This window comes from Octopus bimaculoides, chromosome 14, assembly GCF_046866305.1.
Source record: "Octopus bimaculoides isolate indiv1 chromosome 14, ASM4686630v1, whole genome shotgun sequence".
Lineage (NCBI taxonomy): Eukaryota > Metazoa > Mollusca > Cephalopoda > Octopoda > Octopodidae > Octopus > Octopus bimaculoides.
In genome coordinates this window covers 7,402,536-7,413,007 of record NC_142941.1, presented here as the reverse complement: position 1 = coordinate 7,413,007, position 10,472 = coordinate 7,402,536, and the positions used below count along the sequence as shown (strand labels likewise).

The window sequence follows — 10,472 nt, the reverse complement described above, 5'->3', positions numbered from 1 at the left end:
AGAGAGAGAGAGAGATGTAGAACTTATGTGTGAGGGAGGGAGGGAGGGAAGGAGGAGGAGGAGAAAGAGCAATTCGGTGGGGGGAGAGAGGGAGAAAAAGGAAAGAGAAACAAATAGAGAGGGGGAGAAAGAAAAATGGGTTGAAAGAGAAAGATGTAGAGAGAGAGAGAGAGAGAGAGAGACAGAAAGAAAGGATGAGAAGGAACGTGAGATGGATATATATGTATGTACTTATAATATATATATATGTGTGTATATATGGATGGATGGATGGAGGTGTGTGTGTATTGGTAGATAACTTAGAGAGGTGATGAGAAAGAATAGATAAATGTGGAGTTATTGAAAAGCTGTATGTATATATGGATGGGTGTATATATGAAAAAGAGAGAGAGTGAGAGAGGTGAACAGGAAATGTAAGGAGAGGAACAGAAACAAGGCAAATGAGAGGTGGAAAAAAATAAGGAGATATAGCGAAAGGCAGAAAAATGGATTAGATAGATAGATAGATAGATAGATAGACACACACACACACACACGCATATATATATATATGTGTGTGAGAGAGAAAGATGAAGAGATAATGGAGAAGAGGAAAGAAATTGATTTGAAATAGAAAATGATGAACAAAAAAAATATAATAATTTCCTACATGTTTGTTGCACTTTTAGAGAAAGTTCTGCTTCCTTGCTCCTTAACGTCTAACAACAGACTTACATACATCCATACGCACTTTCACATACACACATGCACATACACAAGCACACACGCAGATATATATATATATATAAACATACATGCATCTTTGTGTTTGCATATACATGCATTTTTCTTAGAGTATTTTCATGCATTCGTTTTCACTGACATATTTGCTCTATACTTTGTCGCAAATATGCACAAACACACACATATATACGCAGACATGTATACACATACATACATACATATATATATACACATATTTATACACACATGCGTTCTTCTGTATGTATGCATATGGCTGTTTGCTGAATATTCCATACATTTTGCACAGTTCCATCCCAGGCACACATTTACAAACCAATACACATTCAAACATGCACAAACATACATATACACAAACATGCATAGATATATATATATACACATATACACACATGTGTCTGTATGTGTCTGTGTGTGAATGTAATAGATATCATCATCATCGTTTAACGTCCGCTTTCCATGCTAGCATGGGTTGGACGATTTGACTGAGGACTGGTGAAACCGGATGGCAACACCAGGCTCCAGTCTGAAGATGGATATATATATATATATATATATATATATATATATACATGCATATGAAAGTACAGTACATGAAAGTCTCTACATACATAAATATATATATATATATATATATATATATATATATATATATATATATATACACACACACACACATGTGCATAAAATTACTGTCCCTACAGATCTCTACATACATAAATATAGACCTACACACACACAAATACATCTCTCTCCACATATTCAATCCTACTATAGACAAAGATATATACATACAAGAGTACATACATGCATATATCTTTATACATATATGTATAGTTAATACACTTACACACACACACATATACCCTTCAAAACATACAGATGCATATATACATCTTTGCATGTACATATATCCTTACACACATGTATGTATATATAAATGTGCATGCGTGTGTGTATTCATATCCATATACATCTATCTACAAATGTGCATTTACGCATTTATACACATCCTTGCATAAATGCTGCACTCGCCTTACAGACATAACACACACACACACACACTGACAAGCACATTTTTCTACAAACAGATATGTATATATATGTATATATATATATATATATATATATATATATATATACAACTCTCTACAAGTGTACATACATCACATACATATATCTTAAAACATGCATGCATAGATAACTCACACACACACACACACACGCACACACACACTCTCATACAGACACAGTCACATGCATACATACATACACACACACACACACACACACATTCAGTCATATATTTATGACTGTGGCTATCGGTTGCGAGAAGAAGTCACAGAGACTGCCTAGCCTTCCTCAAGTGGTTTGACCCTAAACCACCACATCCTCCAAATGGTAAGTTGTCAGTGATGGTGGCCAGTCACTGCTTCTCTTCTCTTGGCTTGCAGCTCAACTTTCCCATTTGTTCCAGAGTCAGTATACGACACTTGCCACAACCTCCCTCAAACCTGTCAGCAGCTGCCTTCCTCTCTCTCTCTCTTCCTACCTTTTCCAGCCAGAGCTGTCGACATCTTTAACACAGATTGTGCTGGGAAAACCCAGCAGTCAACTTCAACTTGGAAGTAACCAGAACTGGCCAATGGTTTCCCTTACATCATTGGACTAGATCCTGGTACTAGATGGTTTTCCTCTCAGAGGTGCCTCTTTACATTCATTCTCTCACAACTGTTTGGACAATCTGGGAAAAAATGAAGTGCTTATATGCAGGGTGGGATGGGTAAATTGTCATTTTATATTTTTAATTTCGTGCATATGCGTTGTTTTTGATTTTGTTGACTTCACAGTACGGTAGGGTCAGTTGGGCACCATCTATGAGAAAAACAACACCATGACGCAATTCACTCTGCCAGAAATTTGTAAACAACATGCTGTACTGCTTGGCATTCATGCCAGAAGCTCCAATACGAACATTTTTGGAGTGTTTGGGTGTCAATCTGAGGACAATGCAATCTGAAGACATGTACCGAGAGTGATACAAATCAAACATCCAGTCACCATCATGGTGTTTGGAGTGATCACTAGTGATGGCGACGTTATGCCTCCATTCATCTTCCCACACGGCATCAGACTCAACACAGAGGCCTACATCAAGTGCCTGGAGGAGGTAGTGCTGCCCCTGGGTCAAAAGGGTGGCTGCTGAAAGACCCTCTGTCTGGCAACAGGACTCTGCACCCTGCCACACAAACAGGAGAACCCAATCATAGCTGTTTTTGATATAGATTTGGTCATGTTAATATGCTGTTCATAAAAAGCTGTATATATTGATCAGACCCAGTGAATTTTGTTGATTTCATTATGATGTACATTTGGTGGCGTATAGATTGTATACATGCAATTGAATGTGTATATAAACTGTGATTTGTTTATAGATTTCATCATATATTTGGATGTTATTTAATATATGTACATATCATCATCATCGTTTAATATGGGTGAGGTGCAAAAGTAAAGGATTTCACTGAGATTTAGGTGGGTAGAGATTTGATAGGAATTTGTTTTTCTTTTAGTCAATTTAAGAACAGATTACCTTACAGTATCTGTTCTAGCTTTTAGCATTCCGAGTTCAAATCCCACCTATAGAATCAAATACCACCAATGGCAAGGGCTAATTGCTTACCATGGGACCAAACAAACTGATTACAAATCTGTTGATAGATCAAGCGTCATAGTGGTAGCTGTTTGCTAGTATAGCTGACGGTCAAGACTACCTTATTTAATATCATCTAGTACCCTTTTCTTATTTGTGAAGGTACAGTGTGAATCAAGGAAAATTTAGCTGCTATTTCTAGCAGACATCTGCCTACGTAGAGGCTATTTCTCTCCTGTTTGATGCATTCTAACGATTCAAGAAGACTCCCTTGTTGTTTCGTGGTTGGCTTGGCTCATATATGAGTGGGTGTATATATAATGTATGTATGTCAGATACACCTCTCTCTAAGTTACTGACCATATGTATGGTGTATTCAATAGTGTGTGTATATATATATATATATATATATGCGTGTGTGTACTGTATCTGTGTGTAAGTGTGGGTGTGTATATGTGTGTGTGTAAGTGTGCATAAGAGAGAGAGACAGACAGAGAGGTGAACATAATTTGTGTTTTATCTATATTGTACGTTCTTCTGTGTAACTGTTGAGTTGTGTATGTTTGTATTCATTAGTTTATATTTAGGTATACATTTGACATTGATTTGTGTAGAATATATTTAGTACCAAAAATAAATTATATTTGGAATATACATAACGTATGTATTGACCAATACAGGGTGTATGTGTCTACACTCACATGCAGAGTATCTATTAAATGAATTACGTTTAGGAATTTCATATATATATATATATATATATATATATATATATATATATATACACATTTATATATATATACACACACACATACATACATAATTCTCTCTTTCTTTCTCTCTTTGTTTCTGTGATAAGAAGCTTGCTTCCCAACTACATGGTTCCAGGTTCAGTCCCACTGCTTGGCACCTTGGGCAGATGTCTTCTACTATAGCCTCTGGCTGACCAAAACCTTGTGAGTGGATTTAGTAGACGGAAACTGAAAGAAGCCTGTCATACATATATATATATATATATATATATATATATAAGTATGTATGTGTGTGTGTGTATATGTTTGTGCGTCTGTCCCCCCCCCCACTATCACTTGACAACCGATGCTGGTGTGTTTATGTCCCCGTGACCTAGCGGTTCGGCAAAAGAGACCAATAGAATCGAATATGTACTAGGCTTACAAACAATAAGTCCTGGGGTTGATTTGTTCGACTAAAAGGCGGTGCTCCAGCATGGCCGCAGCCAAACGACTGAAACAAATAAAAGGATCAAAGAATAAAAATAATAATAATAATAATAATAATAATAATAATAATCCTTTCTACTATAGGCAGCACAAGGCCTGAAATTTGGTGGAGAGGTGGGGATAGTCGATTACGTCTACCCCAGTGTTTCGCTGTGGTTAGAAAACCATCTTCTAACCACACAGCCACCCCTGTACCTGTATTGAACAGAAAAATAATATTGTGAACCAGATGCTGCAGTGGGGTGGCAATTAGTCAGAATTAGTGTTCAAGTTAAGGTCTGTTTGTCTTTTGTTTCCTTTCCTGCTATCTCTCTCTCTCTCTTTCTCTCTTTCCCTGTCTCTTTGTTTCTTTCCCTCTCTAATTTTATGTAGATGTTTTCTATCCTGGAATGGGTTGAACAAGGCCAGGTCTTCTCCATTGTGGAAGCATTCTCACCACATGTTGCAGTGTGTTTGTCTTTTGTTTTAGCTTGGTTGTGTGTGTGTGTGTTTGTGTGTGTCTGTGTGTGTGTGTGTGTGTTTGTGTGTGTGTGTGTGTGTGTGTGAATAATGATAAATTTCTTCACTGATAATCTGAAAGTGAAAAGTAATTTACAAAACTCCAATATACACACACACGCACACACACACACACTCTTTCTCTCTCTCTTTCTCTATCTCTCTCTCACACAGACACGTACATTCACACTCCTTTACTCACACATGGCCCCACACACACACACACTCTCTCTCTCTCTTCCTCACTCTCCCTCTCTCTCACAAAAATAGAGACAGTCTAATTCTCGTCAAACCATAAATTCTAATCGCACTTTTGATAATTAAATTACAATCATTAGTTTCATTAATGGTCTAAATTGTGTCTGTCTGTGTGTCTCAAATTGAACCATTTTTTTAGTTCTCTTTTTCTTTTTCTCTTTTTGTTAATTTTATCTTCTAGCTTTTACCTTTTACTTGTGTCAATCATTAGACTGTGACCATGCTGGGGCACCACCTTGAACCATGCCGAGGTTGACACTGGAGCACGAAGCAATCCTTGGGCCCATTGGATCCTGTCAAACCACCCAACCCATTAACATAGATGTTAAATGATGATGATGATGATGTTGATGACAATTTTGATGATGATGATGACGATGATGATGATGATAATGTTGATGATGATGATGATTAATTCATTTTCCTTTTTCTTTTTTTTTCTACTTATCGTTTCAGGTAACTGTTGCAGCCATGGGCTCTTTTTCTACCTCACCCCCCACCCACCTCGAAGACAGAAAGAAAATTCAGAAACTGTGGTACCTGATCGACATCTACTGGAAGCCATCTCTTGATTATCTATTTCGTCTTTCTGAGAGTCAACTTAACCCCTTCGACCTTCATCACCCCACCCCCCACCCTCCATTGCCTCACACCCTCTCATCTCAATTCCCCCCACTATCTGTGACCCTCCCTGCCATCAAATGCTGAAGGTCCGATGTTCATTCTGTTTAGTTTTCCCCGGTTTGTTTCTGCCATTCGAGGCTTAAGCCGTGCTGGGTTAAACTAAGCTCCAAGAAATTTTTCACTAATTGCACTAATGACTATAAGTTATGTCAATAATTTTTCACCCTCCTCCCACCTCATCATCATTAAAATTCCCATGCCATCATCTCCCAGCTACTCTCTTCCCTAAAGCAAAAAAAAAACAAAAAAACAAAACAACTAAAAACAGAAAAAGAGCAAAAAAGAAAGAAAAAGAAACAAGATATCAGCAAAAAAAAAAAACCCCCAAAAAACCCCCCTAAAAATTTGAACATTTGCAAACTGTTGTTATTATTGTTGTCATCATTTTAGTAGGAACTTTTCCCATTATTATTATTATTATTATTATTATTATTATTATTATTATTATTATTAAGATGGTGAGCTGACAGAATCATTAGCATGCTGGACAAAATGCTAAATGGCATTTCGTCCAACTCTATGTTCTGAGTTCAAATTCTTCCGAGGTCAACTTTGCCTTTTGATCCTTTTCGGTGGGGGTCGATAGAATAAGTACCAGTCAAGCACTGGGGTCGATGTAATCGGCTATCCCCTTCCCCAAAAAAATTTCAGGTCTTGTGCCTATAGAAAAGATTATTATTATTATTATTATTATTATTATTAAGGTGATGAACTGGTAAAATCGTTAGCGCGTCAGACAAAATGCTTTGCAGCATTTCTTCTGTTCTTAACGTTCTGAGTTCAAATTCCACCAAGGTATATTTTACCATTCAATCTTTCGGGACTGATAAAATGAAATACCAGTCATATATTGGGGTTGATATAATCGCCTTAAAGAATTATTGTTATCAGAGCAATGAGTTGTGGAATCACCAGAGTCGCAGACAAAATGTCCGGTGGTATTGCGTCTGGCACTTTACATACTGAGTTCAAATCTCGCCAGGGTCAGCTTTTGCCTTTCAACCTTTCAAGGTTGATAGAATAAAGTACCAGTCATGTAATGGGGTTTGATGTAATCGACTTGCCCCCTCCCCTCAAAATTATTGGTCTTGTGCCTAAATAAGAAACCATTATTATTATTATAGTTGTATAGATGGCCGAGACAAAAGACTGACAAAAGGCATTGCAGTATTCTGTGTTCGTCCCCACTTGATTCCAAGTTCAATTCCTACTGGGCACCAACTTTGCCTTTCATCCCTCTGGGGGTTGATAAAATAAGTACCAGTAATATATTGAAACCGAATCAATTGACTGTATATATATATATATATATATATATATATATATATATATATATACACATACATACATATGTATATATGTATGTATGTATGTGTGTGTGTATATATATATATATATATATATATATATGCATATACCTATGTATGTATATACAACCCCTCTCCTTCAAGAAATGGCATTTTGCCTTGTCAAATACTATTGTTTTTAAATTATTTTACATCTTCAGAAAATATGCAAATGACTTTGAATTCTGAGCTAATTATCTTGAAAAACGAAAAGAAAAAAAAAAAGAAACTAAGGTGAGAAAAAGACAAAAAAGAAAAAATCCCCCCCCCCCCAAAAAACAAAAACAGAAAAAGTTTTCTTTTCTTTGTTATAACATTTTTCTTGTGTACCTAAACTGATTATTATTATTATTATTATTATTATTATTATTATTATTATTATTATTATTATTATTATTGGTTTGAAAGTGCAATGTCAGGATTGGTTGCTTGGCAACCAAGATGCCTTGCAGTTTATGTCCTTTTATGTCCTGAGTTAAAAAAAAAAAAAAACCTGCAATCAACTTTGTCTTTCATTGTTCTGGGTGGAAAGTGAAGTGATGGGGGTTGATCAAACAAGACACCAGCCAAGTATTGGAGTTGACTTAGTTGTTCCCTGCCCTCTAACTTGCAGCCTTGTGCCTACATTAGAAACCACTATCATTATTATTATTATTATTACTACTACTACTACTACTACTACTACTACTACTACTACTACTACTGTTGTTGTTACTACTACTACTACTACTGGTATGGAAATGGATGTCAGGGTTGGTAGAGCTTCATCACAAAACACTTCATGATATTTAGTTCAATTCCGGGTTCAAATCACGCCAGGGCCAACTTTGCCTGTCATCGTTCTGCGGAGGGTTGATGAAATAAAGTACCAGTGAAATAAACGGAGTCCATATAATTGACTCTTCTCCCCCCCACACTCCCCCCCCCCCCCGCCACAAAATTTCTGGCCTTATGCCTATGTAAGAAATCATTGTTATTATTATTATTATTATTATGGTATGGTTATCATCATCATCATCATCATCATCATCATTATGGTTGGTACCCTACTGCATGGCAAGCAGTTATAACCTTTCCCCATTCTCACCTCTCTCAGTTTTCATCCCTGTTGAGTAGTTGATGGTGATTACTCCAGACACCATGATGCTGACTGGATGTTTGATTTTTTATCACTCTCGGTACATGTTTTGGGGACACAGCAAGCCAATGGTCATTTTGTGTGTTCACCATCTGATCTTGATAGAAATTTTTCTCATCTGGAGAGAAACCAAAGTATGTCCAATTGGAGAAGATGCTTGAGTTTGTTCAAAAGCTTCATAGCATGGTCTTTCCTCTTGTCTTTGATGGCTTGGGATAAAAATTGTCCCTTTCTCATCTTGTATGAGGAATACCGAATGTCTTCATGCACTACCTGCCTGATAAGAAACTCAGACACTCTTATCGTTGTCAGTCATGGCCTGGATCTCACCAACAAATTCAGGAGTTCTTTTCTTATCAGAACAATCAGAGTGAGTTTTCTGAGCTGTTGTACTTTCATAATCACCATTAGACTCAGCCAACATTTTCCGAATCCTCTGCACTGTCCTCAGATCGACACCCAAACACTCTGAAATGTTCGTATTAGAGCTTCCAGCGCAAATGCTGGAAGCAGCACGGCATGTCGTTTCCAAATTTGTGGCAGAGTGAATTGCGTCATGGTGCTGTTTTTCTCACAGACGGTGCCCAACTGACCCTACTATACTGTGTAGTCGACAAAATCAAAAACAAACAATGCACATGCGCAATATTAAAAATATAAAATGACGACAATTTACCCATCACACTCTGTATATATATACATACATACACAGCCGTCATTACTATCTAGGATCAACTTACTACTACTACTACTACTACTACTACTACTACTACTACTACTAAGGCAGCAAGCTGACAAAATTGTTAGCATGTTAGACATGTTAGCATGTTAGACTTATCAGCATTTCTTCTGACTCATTATCTTCTAAGTTCAAATACCACCAAGTTTGACTTTGCTTTTCATTCTTTCAGGGTCGATAAAATAAGTACCAGTTGTCTACTGGCCCCTGCCCACAATATTTCAGGCTTTATGTCTATAGGAGAAAGTATTATTATAATCACCGTCATTATTATTATTATTGTTATTGTTATTATTATTATAAGAGTTGTGGACTGGAAAGGGCAGTACATCTGTTAGAAATGGTAGGAGACAGATAAAATGCTTTGTGATTATTAGGGGTTTAACCGTATGATCTGAATTCTAATCTTGTCGAGGTTGGTTTTGTTGAGGTCCTCAGAAAAAGTACTCGTTGGGTACCAGGGCTGATTTAACCAACACTGTTTTGTGGCCTCACGCCAATATTTATTAGGGCAACAGATTGGCAGAATTGGTTGAAAGATGGACAAAAGTACCTTGTGATAATTAGTTACATACATTTAGATTCTGAGATCTAATCCTGACAAGGTCAGGTTAAATACTGGGCTTGATTTGAATCAGATATAACCTCTCATGGAGGAACATGGCTTAGTAGTTAGGGTGTTGAACTCACGATCATAAGATCATGGTTTCAATTCCTTGACCGAGCGATGCATTGTGTTCTTGAGCAAAACATTTCATTTCATGTTGCTCAGATGGAAAAATGAGTAACCTTGCAATGGACTGGCATCCCGTCCAGTGGGGAATATATACACCAGAGAATCTAGGGAAACTGGAACTCAGGGTCTGTATATACTCACGAAGGAGCTTATAACCCCTTGTGCATCAAATTCGAGGCCTTGTACTTCAGTTAGGTCATGGAAGCAACGTGAAGCAAACTTGAACTTGGAAAGATTCGTTGGTTCTGTTTCATCGGATTGTTACAAAGATTAAGTCATCCTCTTATCCATTGTGCTTTTGAAACAACAAACCAAGATCTTATTTCTTCAAATCCTTTCTTAAATATTAATGTAGTTATCAATAGAACACCAAAAAAAAAAGAAAAAAAAAAGCAGAAACAGTAGGAAGCCTATTATAACCCATCCTTGGCTATCATA

The 10,472-nt window shown here is 36.9% G+C and overlaps 1 protein-coding gene across 1 annotated transcript in view; it reads left to right on the top strand.

The window, feature by feature from the left end:
• Positions 1–8,349, top strand: part of LOC106875034 (synaptosomal-associated protein 25-like) — an 85,276-nt gene extending 76,927 nt beyond the window's left edge. The window contains exon 4 of the mRNA XM_089362274.1: positions 5,848–8,349. The gene's annotated coding sequence lies outside the window, so the exon portion shown is untranslated. The remainder of the gene's footprint in view (positions 1–5,847) is intronic.
• The last annotated feature ends 2,123 nt before the right edge of the window (positions 8,350–10,472 follow it).